General features: G+C 39.5%; 1 protein-coding gene across 7 annotated transcripts in view; it reads left to right on the plus strand.

The window, feature by feature from the left end:
- The window catches only part of NBEA (neurobeachin), an 892011-nt gene that overhangs the window by 595599 nt on the left and 278789 nt on the right, over nucleotides 1-17623 (plus strand). The gene's annotated exons all lie outside the window — the stretch shown is intronic.

The raw sequence follows: 17623 nt of genomic DNA on the forward strand, positions 1-17623 counted from the left end.
TCTGTAGCAAGTTTAATTTTGTTTGATCTTATCAGAACTTTATAAACCGTATACACTCAGGAAATACCAATGATTAACACTGCCCGTGTATTTGTGTTGTTAACCTCTTTTGTTCTTACTGTTATTTGTGTTTTCTATTATGTTGATTTTCATTTATTTGAAAGTAAGTGAGCCATCTGTTTTAGAATTTACCATAGTTCATAGCATGTAATTCCATTCATCTGCATGATGTATTGAACAGGGAAAATTTTCAATCCTAATAAAAAGACAGAACGTGCAGAATTTTAAAATGTGTTGCCCCAATAAACTCTTAGTTGCTGTAACTTAAAAAAAAAAAAAAAAAAGTTGCCATCGAGTCAATTCCAACTCATAGGGACCCTATGGTTACTTAGTAAGCCTAAAAAAAAAAAAATGTCGTGGAGTCAGTTAGACTCATGGCAACCACACCTGTCACCTGTGTCAGAGCAGAACTGCACTCCGTAGGGTTGTCAGTGGCTGAAATCTTACGGAAATAGACTGCCAGGACTTTCTTGCACAGCACCACTGGATGGACTCAAACTGTCAATCTTTCAGGTAGTAGTCAAGTGCAAGCCTCGAAACATTACTAAATAAATACATGAGAATTTCATAAGGAACTATTAAAGCAAAGATAAAAGGTAACTTTATATAGTAAAAATGACTATAAGGGAAAACATGCTAGAAAAAAATTATAGGTGCCCTGTACTGTAAAGCATTTCTTTAATCAACTCAAAAGATTGCCTAAGGGTTTGATACCAGCTGTAACTGAGTGTTACCTTGATGCTCTATAGGAGAGCCTCTTAGAAAAACCTGTTTACTTAGCGGTAGCAGGCTTTATAATAGTAACTTAAAATTATTAAACCTTCATTCCACTACCATGTAATTGTAGACGTTTTTACCAGTTCATTCTGAGCTCCTCTCAATTGAAATTAGAAACATCTAGAGACAATTTTTAACAGAGGTCAGGCTAGAGGAATATTATTAGTGATGTTGAGTTGCCCAAAGCTTTAATTATATAGAATCCACACTATATTAATACTGTATTCCCCATTCTGCGGATTGGTTTGAGAAAAGGATCTATTAGAAAATAGTTATTTTCTTTCTCAATAAAAGTAGATACTTTAATATATATGTTTAGTATGTAAAACATTTTCTATTGTTAAACTAGTGTCAAAGCCTACCAGAAACAAATTTGAAATATTTTACCTTCAGATATTTTTTAAGAGAGATTAATAGTCATATTTCAATAGCATAATAATTGTCATTAGTGATCCTAAAATAAAAATAGTGAAGTAGATAAGATGTGTAGATGACAACAGATATCCTCTGTGTGCACATGGGGTCGTTATGAGTCAGAACTGACAGCAACGGGTTTGGAGTTTTTTTGGTACTGTAAGAGTGTCTTGTAAAATACATGGTGGTTTGTGGTTCTTACATTCTGAATCAGTAGCAATACGCAGAACCTATTTCTCTGAGTCACTCATTGCTTTGGGTTCTTTGGTAAAAGGAAACAGGAGCATGTTTTTATTTTATATATCTCAAGAACAAAGACCACATTTATGCCATAAAATATTCAGGAAATCTCCAGGGTACCTGTGCTGGAGTTACTCCAAGGTCATTCTCAAGGTTAGGGTCGTGAAGTGGAAGACAAAGAGACTGAGCAGCTCTACCTCCAAAACGAGTTCCAACTTAGGCCTCTGAGCCTCATCGCAGTTAACAACTGTGGACCTTTGGACTTGGGTAGAGATTGGAAGTAAAATACGGAGGATGCAGCAAGGGTGGGAAGAAAGCAAGTCCTAGAGTGAGCTGTACTTCGAGGTAGAGGGAGGAATTAAAACTGCCGAGAGAAAAATGTGGTCCTATACCTCTTATGGCCCCTCTAAGCAAGTACAAAATATTTCTGTAGAAGAAATAGGAAGAAAATGTCAGTAATTATTACAAAGCACTTCATCCAATAAAAATAGATGTTGAAAGCCTTAATTGAAAACAGATTTTGTATATTTTAAAGAAAGCTTTTGTGTTCACATATTGCCAGTACACCCATATAAAGCAGAAAACCCAGCCGTCATCTGGACCCTCTCCCGCCTGCCATTGAACGTTGATGTGTGTTCCAGTGTCTTCAAGTTTGGCAGTGTGTAAACTAACACCCAAACGACAAAACGTTTCAGGCTTGGGTTGACATAGATAAAGCGTATATTTACAGCACAAACTTATAAATTCTGAGTGAGCTTCTAGGATAGAATGAAATTCAGCTCATTTCTTCCTGTGTGTTAAATAATTACTGTATTTCAATGTCCCCATTGTTAAATTCTATCTTGAAAGTAAGCTTGAAATGCACAGAAAGTGTGCCGTGAACTTCAGTCGAAACATTTTTTGTGTATTCATCTACATGGTAGCAACAGAAATGTTTTAGGAACAAAAGAATATTTTATGGATGAAACTTTGAGTATGGCTAGGAGTATTTGAAGTGGTGATCAAAGTATTTCAGAATTTTTAAGTTGTAGAAGCTGTGAGGATAGCCTGGAATTTCTTAAACAGAGAATATGTACGTGGCCATCGAAACAGTCCCTGGGAATTGAACCACTGGTCAGTACATTTAGCCATAATATGGATTTCGTAACATTATACTCAGGCCCTTTATTTGGAGCCTTAAAACAAATACAATGACAACACTCTCCCTTAAATGATCAAGCAGTCGGGATTGGATAGAATTTCAAGGAGTCATAAAGGACAATGATTTTATTTCACATACACTTTGAAAAGGTTTCCCTTAGATTTCATTATTAAAACTTTTGGCTGACCTTTTTCTGTTGGAAAACATCCTTACCACTGATGGAGTTTTTATGTTTCTTAGTAACTAATGATTTGAATAATTCATGAGGTTGTCATCGCAAAAGATTTGGTGTGATTTGATATACTTTCAGCCTCTCGTGTTGGAACGTGATTAATAGAAACCTAGAGGCGTGTAGTTTTTTTCCCTGATGTTTAATGTTCTAATTTGTATGTATTGAAGGTGTTATTTAGGTGTCTTCTAATAATAAAATCTCATATAAGTGCAAATTTAATGGATTACCAGGAATTTTGCAGAGCATAGCAATGGAATAATATGAGGCATATTTTAAAATTCAAACTCATAAACTAACTTTATATATACATAGATAATTTTCTGACCTACAAGGTTTTATTCTTCAGGGCGAATTAGCTAATAAAGAAATAACTGGAAAAGGAGGGTTTTGTATATTGTGTACCTATTAAAATAAAACCTAGACTAGTCGACTTCTGGTACGTGAAGATTACAGGTGTCCTGGAACCGTGCAGAACCTCAGTAGGTTGGGTTGTCTGTGTTGACTGTCAGTTACCACTGAGGCCTCTGTTTGCTGCCCATAGAATTACAGTGAAACAACGTTTCATCAAAGCCTCTGATCAAAGACATCAACTTAAATAGGTCTGGTCAGGCATCGCAGAAGAGGGCAAGCTGCCTCAGCAAGAGGAAAAAAAAACATGGAGCAAGGATGACAAAGTTAATCAGTCATTTCTTTGGCAATAAATAATAAGATATGCTGAGAACTGCAAATGAGAATGTTCTTAGGGTCCTCAGAGATGGCATCTGCTTAACACCTGATTTATCTAAGCTTGGGAAGCCATCAAGACCTGACTTTGATGGGTAAAAAGCAACTCTGTAATGAATCTGAAATTAAATTAGTCTTGATGGTATATCCATGGCTAGTGTAACAGGCTGCTTGCAGTCATCAAGAAGGAGGCAGAGCACTGTAAGTCGGGCTCAATGATGCGGCGACACAGTTGTTGATAAAGGAGCTACCCGATCATCTGACTTCACTTTTTTAAACAGTTCACCATTATTATAACATTTGAGAAGGAGGATTGATTTTTTTTTAACCTAATGACTCATTTGGAGCCCTGGTGGCAAAGAGGCTAAGAGGTTGGCTGCTAACCACAAGGTCAGCAGTTGGAATCCACCACGCTCCTTGGAAACCCTATGGGACAGTTCTCTGTGCTACAGGGTCGCTACGAGTCAGAATCATCTCTTTGGAAATTTTGTTTTGTTTTGTTTTGGTAATTACTAATTTTCATTATGTAGATCACCTTGTTTGTTGTTTATCGATAACTCCATTTTTTGTTAGCGTATTACGAATTGGATCCGTATATTTGGGATAAAATAGGTGATCTAGTTAAGGTTAAAATAGTTTATTGAAAAGTTAATGATATAAATTTTTTTAAAGAGAGGAGAGAAGGAAACTCAGGGAGACATCTTCCAACTCTTTTTGGTGTCAGTGTCAGATGTTAACATCATGGTCTTGTCTTTACCTTCTGAGTTTTACAGTCTTTTAAAATAATTAAAGCATATTATGTAAATACTAATAACAAAATATGCTTATAAAATACATTTTGCAGATATTACATATCTGAATCTGGAGCCTCCAGTCTGAATCTCCAGCATAACCAGATGGGTGATGTGTTAGGCTCAGAGGAATCAAGTAACTTTATTAATTTGGAAGCATTTACTGAACATCCACTCTGTGCTGTGCTCACCCTGGATGCTGGATTCAGAGAAGGAGACAGCTTTTGCTGTCTAACAGCACACAGCCTGGTGCGGTGGTTCTCAATGGGGGCGGGAGGGTAGGGTTGCCCCCCAGGACACATTTGTCAATGTTAGAAATGCTTTGATTCTCAGGACAGGGCAGGGAGCTGGAGTGACTGACATATAGTGTGTAGAGATCAAGAATGCTGCAAATATCCTACAATGCACAGGACAAACCCCCACAACAAGAAAAGATCTGGCCCCAAGCATCAGTAGGACTGAGGCTGAGACACTGTGTCTGGTGGAAAGGAAGGAGCCACTATCACGGGAGTAGGTCGTAGGTCACAGAGCATGCAGGGGAGAGTGGCTCGTTCAGCCTGGCAGGTTGGAGCAGACCTCAGAGGTCAGGACTTTTCGAAAGTGCCCTCAGAGAAATTAGGAATTTATCAAATGACAGCAAAGAACAGAGATAACAGCAGAAACTGCAGAGGCCTGGAGGTGCGAAAGTACCTAACTTGTGCCTCTGAGTGACCTCAATATTTTACATTTGATGACAGATCACTTTGTAAAGGTTTCAGAAAGTATTTTTCATTGTAGATGTTTTACATCCTCAGATAAAACAAAGCTACTGAGGGCAAGAGCCTTGCCTTCTGTCTATTCTATTCTGTCTCGTTAATACTGTGTGCATAGTGGCTCTGTTTTACATAATCGGTAGCCGATTAACTTTAAGGCCTACACGGTATTTTAACCACGCCTTGTCATCACTTGGGGTAGCAGCACTGAACTGTGTGTATAAATACGGTGTTTTCACATCCTGAAGTGCGGTTGTTTATGTGTGTACTTGGGTTCTACCTAGAGCCTTAAGGCAGTAAAGATGAAGCACTAGCCCAACCATGCCTGCTGGCCTGAAACTGCTTCAGATCACCGTGGAGTCTGGCTCCTTTTTGTAGTCTATCTTTGGTAAGGCGGACACACAACTGCATTAATAAATACTTACACTAGAGCATGACAGGTGTTTAAACCACGGCAGATTACAAATGCTGTGGGAGCCCAGGGACGGGAGCCGCCTAATGGGAGAAGTCACCTCAGCTGGATTTGAAAGGAAGAATGGGAGTCTCCCCCAAACAGTAAGTGAGGGGCCTCACTGGGAGAAAGGGACAGCACAGCCATGGTAATGTGTTCAGCAAGCAGAAGGTGGCACAGATTGTGTGTGGGCTGGGGGGGGGAGCGTAGTGACCAGGTAGTTTGGGGCCAGATCCTGAAGAGTGAAGAGGCTGTCAACAGACAGCAGCCATCAGGAATTGTACTTCAGGGAAATGATCGCCATGAAAGAAAGTGGCATGCTAAATCAAAAGTAGACAGAGCTAGAACTCAACCCCAATCCCAGTCTCTTAGTGCCGCAGGGTGCCGCTGTCCACGTGGTTGAAAGTTTGTTAACTCCAAGAGCAAAACTACCAGCTTTGTAGCTCACCTGCTTGCTCCTCACTTACTCTTATAGTCTGTCATCCATAAAAATACATTTAATGCAGGTGAACTGAGTGGCATTCACAAGGTGTGTTTTCCATGTCATTTATAAAAATGTATTTTAAAATGTTTTAAAAAGTGTTTTGTAGAACCTATGTCAGCACCATACCTTAGATATTCCATTTTTTTATAATTAAAGGGATTTTTTTTTTTTTTTTAAATAATTACCTCTTCCTTTCTTGTCTCGGAGCCAGTTACTTACCTATCCAAACATCCACCCCCCCTCTCCCATGGACTTGAAATTTTAGGGTTCTTGTTCCATACTGAACCCTGTGAGAGGCTTTAAAAATAAAATCGAGCGTAATTCCCCAGGTTAATGCTACCTACTGCCACCACCTCAGCCCTCTGCCAAGTTGTCCGTTCATCATTTCTTTCATCCCAAGAGTTGTCAAAACTTTCTTCCTTCTATCCTGCTGCTCATCTGCTATCTAGCCCTCTTGACATATGCAAGATTTCCTTCCTTTTCTCTTTCCTCCCTCTTTCCCTCCCTCCTTTCTTCTCTTCCTCCCTTCTTTCCTTCTTTCCTCTCTTAAAAAGTAAAATAAACGCCCATTATAACTGTCGGTCTCTTCTCGTCTGGAGCAAAAGAGAAAGAAGGAAACCAAAGACCCAAAGAAGAAACTAATAGTTTCTAATGGTTTATAGAATGGACAAATAGTCTATGTGAACCATGGCCTAATCTACTCTGGGACCAGAAGAGCTAGATGGTGCCCGACCCCCACTACTGACCGTTCTCATCAGGGCCACAATAGATGAATCTTGATAGGGGGAGAAAAGTGTGCACAGGCTCAAATTCTTAGACAGGCCAGTTGAGATGAGAGCAATCCCAGAGACTATCGCCCTGAGATACTCCATAAACCTTAAACAAAAACTACCCCCTGAGGTCACCTTTTAGCTAAATAACAGATCTCCTCATAAAATCAAGAATATTACCAGTGAGCACCATGGTCCTTTAAAACATCATCTGTATGAGACCAAATGGTCGACAATTACTCTAAAGCAAAGATGAAAGGGTAGGAGGACAGGGAACCTGGAGTACCGGAAACAAAACATCCAGAAGGGAAAAAGTGAGAATGCTGACACGTTGTAAAAAATGTAACCAGTGTCACTGAACAATTTGTCCAGTAATTGTTAAATGGGAACCTCATTTGTTGTGTGAACTTCACCAACAACACAAGAAATTTTATTTAAAAAACAAAACACATATGCTCATTGTAAAAACCCTAGAAAATGCCACAAGAGAGGGACGTAGCCCCAACGGAAAGATAGCTATTGTTAGCATCTGGATTTATGTCATTCCCGTTTCTCCTAAGCGTATTCTAACACAGGGGCCGAACGCTGTGCTACGCTCTCTGCCACAAGGTGAATAAGGCGTCGTCTCTGCCGTTTGTGATCTTCAGAGGTTTCCAGACTGCCCCAAGTTGTCTACACGTTTTACCATTTTTTTCCACAAGTCAAATGTGCTTTGTGATATTTAACACAATGAAATCCTGTTTTAAATATTTAAAAATCACCCTAACTCATGGCTAATCAAAATCTTAACAAAGCAGTGGTCAGTCTAGAATGCAGTGAGAGTGAGTCCACATTGTCATCGAGTAGGTTTTAAAGTATGTTTTTATCAGATTTTCCTTGAAAAGCACAGAATGCACTTTTCTACATTCACTCCATTAAGAAAATTATTAAGTTAACATTTCACACTTATATAGTGCCCCACTTAAATTCAATAATATTTTCTTACACCTTTTTAATTACTTTTTTCTGTTTAAAAATGCTGTTTATGGATATCCCCTTTGCTGGCCTGCTGCATGAAATCTTGCTTACATATGAATATTTTGAATTAGGAATAAATGAAATTCCACTTTTGCTGTCAGAACCAAATTGTAAAAATGCATTGCACGTCTTTGAAAATCAGTATACTCTATTAGCAAGCCTGTCAGTATAAAAAGTGCATTCCATTTCCACCTCCTGCTCTAATAATCTTTTCTCTGTTACTCTGAGGCAGTTCACATAATCAGAGTATATTGTCAGCTCGCTGGAGTTGGGGAAGCATGAAATGAAAGTCACGTTAATATTGATCCTGTTCTTTTACTTGCAAGTGTCCTGGATGTCCTTTTCCACCGAGCAGTAACTGGTGCTGTTAGGTGGCCGTTTTCTTCTCTTGTTTCTTAAATGCTAGCAAATTATTTACAGGCATAACTCATCTGAATAAGAATTTAACACTTGGAATAATTCATATGAGCCTTTAATATTAATTAATGCCCAGATTGCTACATGCTTACTATACCACTGAAATACCGTCCCCCAGCTTTTCAGAGAACAGCCTACCTGAAGTTACAATGTTTTTCTCTAGTTGAAACAAACAAAAGTCTGTACAAGTTCCTCCTTGGTAGAAACACAAAGGATGCTGGGCTCTAATTTTCTGAGCTAAAATGGACCATAAATACCATCAGTTTTTCAGGTAAGGATTATAATTTCTCAATCAAGCTCATTATAAATTTGAAGCTAGTGTCTTGGGTTTTTACTTTCATGGTAGTGTAGATAATGTCTATTTGGGATTATTTACTATAACCATGGTTGACAAAAATGGATTAAGGTGGGGAACCATGTTCAGACCGAATTCATTCAAAGTAAAATATCAACAACTAAGAAAAGTGGAATTTGATGTCTGAACTGTCCAGATTTTATATCTGTTGTATCTATTAAATTTGCTCAATAATGACTCAGAATTTTACTTAAATGCTTTGCTTCTTGGGGAAAAATCTGTTTCATTTATGGAAGCACTTGCCTTCATAGAATGATTTTGTACTGATAAAGAAAGCCCCCTGACTCAGAGAATAAGTATAAAAGAGAAAAATAGGTACTTGAAATTACTAGTCATTCTTTCTAATGTAGTGATTTTATTGAGTGCCACCAACAGATTTTACCATCGGGACTTCTCTACTAAAGGCCTGTTTTCTTTAAAAACCCTATTCTACAAAGAAGTTGTTTTTTTGGTTTTTTTTTTTTAGTTCTTGGTCTTCAGTAGAAAACTGGTCTTTCCTTTCTTATTATCATTGTTTATTTCTCTTAAGGAAGGAAATAATACCACTACCCCATAAAATCAAACACGTAATTTAATTTTGAACTTAAATGATTTACAGGGAAAAAGGTTTACTGCCAGTGAGTGATGGTTACCGTGAAGTGTCTACAGTGTGTGCATCCACTACTTTGATCTCAGTGATACACGGAGATCAACATGAGATATTTTTGAGAGATCATAGGTGTCTCAGTATAATAAAAAAATTCTTTCAATTTTTTTGAACTGTTCAAAATTGTAAGCTTCTCAGTAATAGATTGAGCCATACATAATATTGCTTAAGATCATGTCGCCATATCTAATGTAATTATCTAATATAATTAGTTGAGAGGTGTATTTATATTAGTCTTTTTTTCCTTTTAGTGGAAATGAAATAGCATCGTATAGAATTGCCAAAAGCACTGGTCTGTAAAGATACTTGTTGCTCTGACTTCAGATTTAATGAGAAAAAATAATCTTTATTTTAAAATTTCCAAAAGTGTTCCTATGTCATTAATACTTTTAAAGAAAAGTATTTAGGTTCGCAAATGAATTGCAGCATTTTATCTTCCTTACATAGGGGTAGATTTTGTCAAAATGTATTTTATAGACTAAAAATGTTATGAAATTATATATATTAAAAAGAATTTCTCCTTCAAAAAACCATATCGTCTTGTGGAACTGATTTCCAGATGTTTAGAAACATTAGAATTTCCTGATAATACGTTTAGGTAAAGTTTCTAATGAGACTAACCTGCCATTCTGCCAATCTTCCAAGATGAAGGAGTGCCTTATACTAAGTGCCCTCCCTGTATCATTCTCTAAAGCAAACTGTGGTATCAACTTTGTTAAGAAAGCAGTTCTTTTTTTCCCCCCTTCAAATATCCAAGATACTAAACATATTTATATTCTTAAGAAATCTATATACAAAATCAAAAACATGTCAAATACATTGATGCTTATATAGTGTTAGTAGTAACTTAAAATGAATAATACGGCTATGGGGGAAACAGTTTTTAAATTTAAACTACTTATGTATCCCATTCGATTTCAATTTCACAAGCACTTAGTGGTACGTGTGCTGTCTGCCATACTCCTATCTTCAGAGAGAATACGTTCTAATGGGGGAGCTGAAGGCTGAAGCAGCCTTATAATGAGTGTAAACTAAGAGCATGCAGGGTTTCCATGAGCTGGAATCAGCTGGACAGCAACTAACAGCAACAAGGCAATGGCATGATGGAGGAAAGGGAAGGAAACCAACGTCTGTGGAATACCTGTGTTGGCTGGGCCTTGTGCACAGAGCTTGTTGTTGTTGTCACAGAATTCCAGAAGAATTCATTGTGCTCATGAGAAACCTGTTACATAGATCAAGAGGCAGTTGTTCAGACAGAACAAGGGGGTACTGATTGGTTTAAAGTCAGGAAAGGTGTGCGTCAGGGTTGTATCCTTTCACCATACCTATTCAATCTGTATGCTGAGCAAATAATCCGAGAAGCTGGACTATATGAAGAAGAAAGGGGCATCAGGATTGGAGGAAGACTCATTAACAACCTGTATTATGCAGATGACACAACTTTGCTTGCTGAAAATGAAGAGGACTTGAAGCACTTACAGATGAAGATCAAAGACTACAGCCTTCAGTATGGATTGCACCTCAACATAAAACAAAAATCCTCACAACTGGACCAATAAGCAACATCATGATAAATGGAGAAAAATTGAAGTTGTCAAGGATTTCATTTTACTTGGATCCACAAACAACAGTTATGGAAGAAAAGTCAAGAAATCAAAAGATGCGTTGCATTGGGCAAATCTGCTGCAAAGGACCTCTTCAAAGTGTTAAAAAAAAAAAAAAGTGACACGTTGAAGACTAAGTTTCACCTAACGCACACCATGGTGTTTTCAATCGCCTCATATGCATGCAAAAGGTGGACAATGAATAAGGAATACCAAAGAAGACTGACATCTTTGAATTGTGGTGTTGGCAAAGAATATTGTCTATACCATGGACTGCCAAAAGAATGGACAAATCTGTCTTGGAAGAAGTACAACCAGAATGTTCCTTAGAAGCAAGGATGGCAAAACTAGGTCTCACATACTTTGTACATGTTATCAGAAAGGACCAGTCCCTGGAGAAGGACATCATGCTTGGCAGAGGACAAGGTCAGCGGAAAAGAGGAAGACCCTCAACGAGATGGACTGACATAGTGGCTGCAACAATGGGCTGCAACATAGCAAGACTGTAGGATGGTGCAGGACCGGGCAGTGTTTCTGTTACACATAGGGTTGCTATGAGTCAGAAAGGGCTCGACAGCACGTAACAACAAAATGATTCATTTGATTTATGTTGTGTGTTCATGTATTCATTCAACAAACATTTATTGATTCTCACTTGGTTTGATACTATGCTTGATTTGCTAAGAATTAAAGTCTAGTTAAAAAAAAAAAAATACATTACCATCAAGTAGATTCTGACTCATAGTTACCCTATAGGGCAGAGTAGAACTGCCCCACAGGGTTTCCAAGGCTGGTGGGTTTGAACCGCCAGTCTTACGATCAGCAGCCAGGCATTTAACCAGTGTCCACAAGGGCTCCATGTGGAGTCTAGTGAGAGGCTGTCTCATTAAAGACTCCAAATAAACAATGATAATACGCTGTGACTTACTTACTAGATGTAAAGATTATACAGCGGAGGCAGTGAACAACGAGACTGAATCCTGGAGGACAAAGCAGGTAAGAGAATTCCACATGGAAGAAGTTACACGTGTCAGGTTAAAGAACTGACACACGGAGCATGTCTGGGGACAAAAGCATTCAGCTCTGAGCAAATATAAGGTAAAAAGAGGTGAAATCAGTAAAACAGGTTAATAAGCAGCCTCCAGATCATGAGTTGTAGACCATGTAATTAAAACTGTAAACATAACATTGAAACCATGTTCTCGTGCAGTGTATATGTGTGTGGATGTGTGTGTACACATGTGTACATATATACATACACACACTTGTACAATAAATAAATTAAAACCATACTTCCACACTCAGTGTAAAGTAAATAATGACAAGAGCATCAGTCTGCTGGAAGACGACGCTGCGCTCAGACGGGCCTGGCCTGGATTTATATGTTTCTCTTTGTGCACTGGTCACGTGGATATGACTTACCAGGAGCCCTGGTGGTGCACGGGTTAAATGCTTGACTGCTAGCCAGAACCTCAGCCGTTCAAACCCACCAGCCGTTCTGCTGGAGAAAGATGTGGCAGTTGGCTTCTGTAAAGATCGCTGTTGTTGTTAAATGCGGTCGAGTCGGGTCTGAGTCACAGCCGCCCTGCGTACGACTGAACAAAACACCGCCCAGTCCTGCACCATCCTCACAATCGTTGGTGTGTTTAAGCCCATAATTTCAGCCACTGTGTCAATCCATGTCGTTGAGGGTCCTCCTTTTTTTCATTGACCCTCTACTTCACTAAGCATGTTGTCCTGCAGGGACTGGTCCCTCCTGATAGCATGTCCGAAGTCCATGAGACAAAGTCTTGCTAGCCTCGCTTCTAAGGAGCATCCTGGCTGTGCTTCTACCAAGACAAATTTCTTAGTTCTTCTAGCAGTCCATGGTATATTTAATATTTTTTGCCAATACCATAATTCAAAGGCATCAGTTCTTCATTGATCTTCCTAATTCATGGTCCAGCTTTTGCATGCATATGAAGCAGTTGAAAATACCATGGCTTGTGACCATAAAGTTTAAAAAAAAAAGCCTTGGAAATCCTATGGGGCAGTCCCACTTTGTCCTATAGGGTCTCTATGAATTGACTCAATGGCAATGAGTTTGGTTTTTATATAATTTATGGTTTATCTATTGTTGTGAATTACTTTGTTCCTTTTTTTTACTAGTATAGATGTTTTGGAATTAGCTATACTTCCTTATAGGGTTTTTTATACTTCCTTAAACAGAAATAAACTAGTAAAATGTCATACAATGTAGTATATTTCTTTACATTTACTGTTCATTTTTATCAGTAGGAAAGGATTTGATGAGCAAATGAAATCATTTATTTGCTTTGACTGGACATTTCATATAGACATATTCTTTGAATCTTATTAAGATCAATTTCATGTCTCCAATTTGTCATTGCTGGATCTTTCTACAATTTGTCATTGGTATAACTTAACTTTGTACAAAATAACAATAAAACTATTCTAAATGATGATAACAGTAACAATAACAGCAATAATGCTAGAGTATAGTAACAATACTAAAAGTATTTTAGTTCTCTTGTTACTTTACTTTTAAAATATACTTTGTTTCTCATGGAATCCTTGGTTATTAAGGGAGATTTTATTACACGGGAACTCTATTTTCATATAACACAATAGTCTATATTAGATAACATTTTCACACACTGAGCTTCTTCAAGTATATATATTTATTAAGAAGTTTAACGTGCGTAGAATGCCTTCATGTTTCTGATATTTGTAGCAGGATGTGTAAAATAGCATTAAGTGTAACTTTAGATTTTGCTTCATTATTCTATAATTTAATGGCTTTTTTTTTTTAACTTTGGAAGTCTTTTAAATTTTATGGCATTTTAAAGTTTTCTCAGAAAACAAACATATATGTATTTTCTATGCAGTTTTACACAAAATCCACTTTATCAAATCTGAGACATCCTGGTGGTTTGTGGTCTCCGCTTGTTAATTCTTGATGAACGGCTGGAGAGGCCAAGAAGTGCACGCAGTCCAGCATGTCTTCCGAAGAGAGATAATCTCAGATAAATTCTCTTCCCAATCAGATTTTGATTTGTTGGGTGTTAAACCAATTCTTTCTAAGGACAGTGTTTACAAGGCTTGTAATGAGACAGCCCTTGGAGACCTTACCTCTTTTTGCCTGTAATTTTGATAAATGAAGCTTTAATTCATAAAGGATATTGTGATTGAAAAGCATGTTTGGATCTCATGCACTTTAATTTAGATAAATGTTTGGTGCAATACCATAAAATCAGCAGCTTCACTGCACTACAAACTGATACCACCTAAACAGGAGAAGAGGACTTCAATCTGCTGCCGTGGCTTCGTTTACTGTTTTTCTTTTAAAGAATGATTGTTTCACGGCTCTAAATCTAGGGGATAAAATTGAAAGCTTGATATACACTTCAGAGCTCACCTTCCTACTACTGTTTTCTCTTTATTGGTAGGTTTTTATTTTATTAACACAAGAGTAATGTAAAGCTTTCTCCCCACTGACCAGGCAGGTTGTACGGGTTGTGATACACAGGAGGTTCATACCCAGAAGTGTCATCAACTGTTGTGTGTAAAGAATCGAGTTCCCTTTCCTGACAAACACGTAGAGTCCCAAATATGCCTATAAACTGAAGGCAAGTCACAAAGGATGCCTGAGGTATCCCAGAAACTTCTGATGGAGAGATAGCAAGAGGCTACCTTTTGGGAGGAGCCCTGGTGGCTCAACAGTTAAGCACCCAACTGCTAACCAAAAGGTCAGCAGTTCAAACCCACCCAGCAGCTCCACAGAAGGAAGACCTGGTGATCTGCTCCCGTAAAGATCACAGCCTAGGACGCCCCACAGAACAGTCCTGCTCTGTCACATGGGGCCACTGTGAGCCGGCCTCGACTCGACAGCGCCCAACAACATTTCCTGTCTCAGTTTACTCCTTTATTCAGTATTTTCAGGGCTTGCTCTGTGTGCCAAGTACCGACAGTACAGAGACGAGACTGTGGTTCCACCCCTCTCAAGGAGCTTCCATACTAGTGTACAGATAAATACGCAAACCGACAACTGTAATAATTAGAATTACTACAATGGCAGTGTTTAGGAACATGCAAACCCACCGTAAAGCGCAGAGAAGGGAGCACGGGGCGGGCTCGAACTTGAGTTCAGCAGATGTCTGTGGCTCTCCTGCTGCATACCAGGCACTGAGACGCAGAAATGATGCAGTAGACGGTGGAGAAGACAGACACAAATGTCTCCACAGTGTGGCTGGGTCCTGTGTTAGTCCTGTGTGGGTCCTGAGACAGTGCAGAGGAAGAAGGAAAGAGTGGTCCATCCAGAAGGCAACATTAGCAAAGGTGCAGAGGTATGGGAAAGCAGGAGGCATTTTGGAAGCTGTAAGTGGACCACCATTCCTGAGGGGAGCGTGGTGGAAGATGGCGCTGAACTGGTAATGAGGTGGTAACAGGACTTGCTTAGCCATGCTCAGGGTTTCAGATTCTGCCCTGTGGCATCAGCTTTGCGTTAAGTATTTCTGATTGAGAGGAGTAGGCAAAGAACGTGAAGCAAGAAAGCACCCTCAGTCCTGTGTTACACTAGTCACTCTGACAGAAGCGTGGAGATCTCTGTTAGGGAGGAAGCTATTGAATCCCTCTAGACAAAGACGATCACGTCTTGAACTAGGACAGTGCTGTCAGAACACAGGAGAGACCCTAGGTTTTGGCTTAGGAAGCGGGTTGACAGAGGAGGAGCGGGGCAGGAGATGCCTCGTCCACTTAGGGAAATGTCGAGCTAGAACATCCAGGTGAAGACGTCCGGTAGGAACGTGGCTGTAAAGACCTCAGGAGGGACTTTTGATCATTAATCATTGGGTTTGCCTTTTTCGTTCTGAAATGATGCAAGCTCTGAGTTTCTCAGATTGAACTACTGCCCAAGAGGCAGAGTACAAGGATAGCCACCCCTCGCAGAGTGCTGTTGTGCCGGCATTACATCACCAAGAAATCAAATAAAATTAAGATACAGCTCCAGAGCACTCAGTGATCAATCCTCAATTTTTTGTTGCAGAGAAGAAATCACATGGGGGCCGGTGAAAGAAGAAGACACATGTAACTCATTTCATTCCCTCCCCTCCCGCCATGTAGCATCAGTTGGTAATGATGCCACTTGTCTCTGAAGTATTTATTAAACATGTACTTGACATTCTGTTACTTTGTACTGTTAAGCTGTGCACTGACCAGGCTCTCTAAATGCTGTTGTATACTTTCACCCAGTTAGAGCGAGGATGACAGCCAGTAACACCCTACGATGCTCTGGGTCTTGGCTTCTCCTCCTCTGCGGCTTCTCTCTGAGTCACTCTATTCATGTTTTAGCAAACAGAATGACCTCATGGTCACTGACAAAAGGAAATAACCAAGCTGCAGCGAAACAAGGAGAGAGGCTCGCACTCAGTCTTCCAGTGTAAGCTTTATGGCAGCTCGATGGAGTTCCAAGAAAATGGGTGAATAGCCAGCCAACAGTCAGCAGTTACAGACTGTTGGAGTCCTAATGTATGGGCCTGGGAGAAACGAAGAAAAGAGAGGAACTGTAAGAGCAGAGGACTGCAGCCAGGCAGGACATGGTTTGGAGGCACCGCCCTGCACACAGCACCCTGACGTCACCTAACGATGGTGCTGTGGTCCAGACGGGACAGATTCATCACGCTTCCATCGCCAGGAGCATCCCCACTAAGCTGAGCGAGATGGGAAGGTCTTTTCTCAGTGAATACCCATATCCCCATGCTACAGCTAGAACACTGTACGTAACAGAGTTCTCTTCCAACTGGATTTCAGCTTCAAGTGAGAGGAAACAGAGAGACTTCGTAGCTGTGTTTCCAATATTTACCTAGGGAAAAATTTTTTGGCTTGGGTTTAGGTAATTTTAGGTTCATTGTACCCTGCCCAAGCAGGTGTTTGAGTGTAAATATAGAAATATTTTTAAGCAATCAAATCCATGAAGGACTCAATTCCGTGGTGGTTTCTAACCTTTACGTTGACTGACAAGTCAATGCTGGGTCAAATTTTGTGATATTTCAATTTTATTTTTTCCTAACTTACTGTGTGTTTTGACTTGGGCCTTCCTGTATTATTTTATGTAGCATAGGAAGGATACCATTTTCAAAAACCAATATTTATTCCATTAATTAGGAGCCTGGTGGCGCAGTCGTTAACAGCTCGGCTGCTAACCAAAAGGTCAGCAGTTTGAATTCACCAGCCGCTCCTTGGAAACCCTACGGGGCAGCTCTACTCTGTCCTGTAGGGTTGCTGTGAGTCAGAATCGACTCAACAGCGACAGGTTTGGTTTGATTCCATTAATTGCTAAGGAGATAGCTTTGTGGAGCAGGCTCTATGTCTACCTCATTCTTAACTCTGCCTCCCCATAGCTTCCCCTCTCAGACATGGACACGCGTTCATAGTTATCTTCTCTCACAAATGATCTGATCAATCCAGTAACTACTTGATGCAAAAATATAATTGTGGAAAGTTGTATAATTTTATGGATTAGAAAAGTGAGTTTAGGGTGAGGTGCAGATGTTTTGTAGAAAGTGCATGGGTCTTCAGGTCACAAGACTTGGAGTCTGAGTCCTTTCTCCACACCAGCCAGCTTGTAGGCCCCTCGGTAATACATTCAGCCCGTCTCAGCCCATTTTCTCGTCTGTGAAATGAGGGCAGGTGCTTACACTTCCCCGGCCTTTCTCACAGGGTTATTTAGAAGACCAAGCAAAATGAATAAT

This window comes from Elephas maximus, chromosome 14 (assembly GCF_024166365.1).
Source record: "Elephas maximus indicus isolate mEleMax1 chromosome 14, mEleMax1 primary haplotype, whole genome shotgun sequence".
Classification (NCBI taxonomy): Eukaryota; Metazoa; Chordata; class Mammalia; order Proboscidea; family Elephantidae; genus Elephas; species Elephas maximus.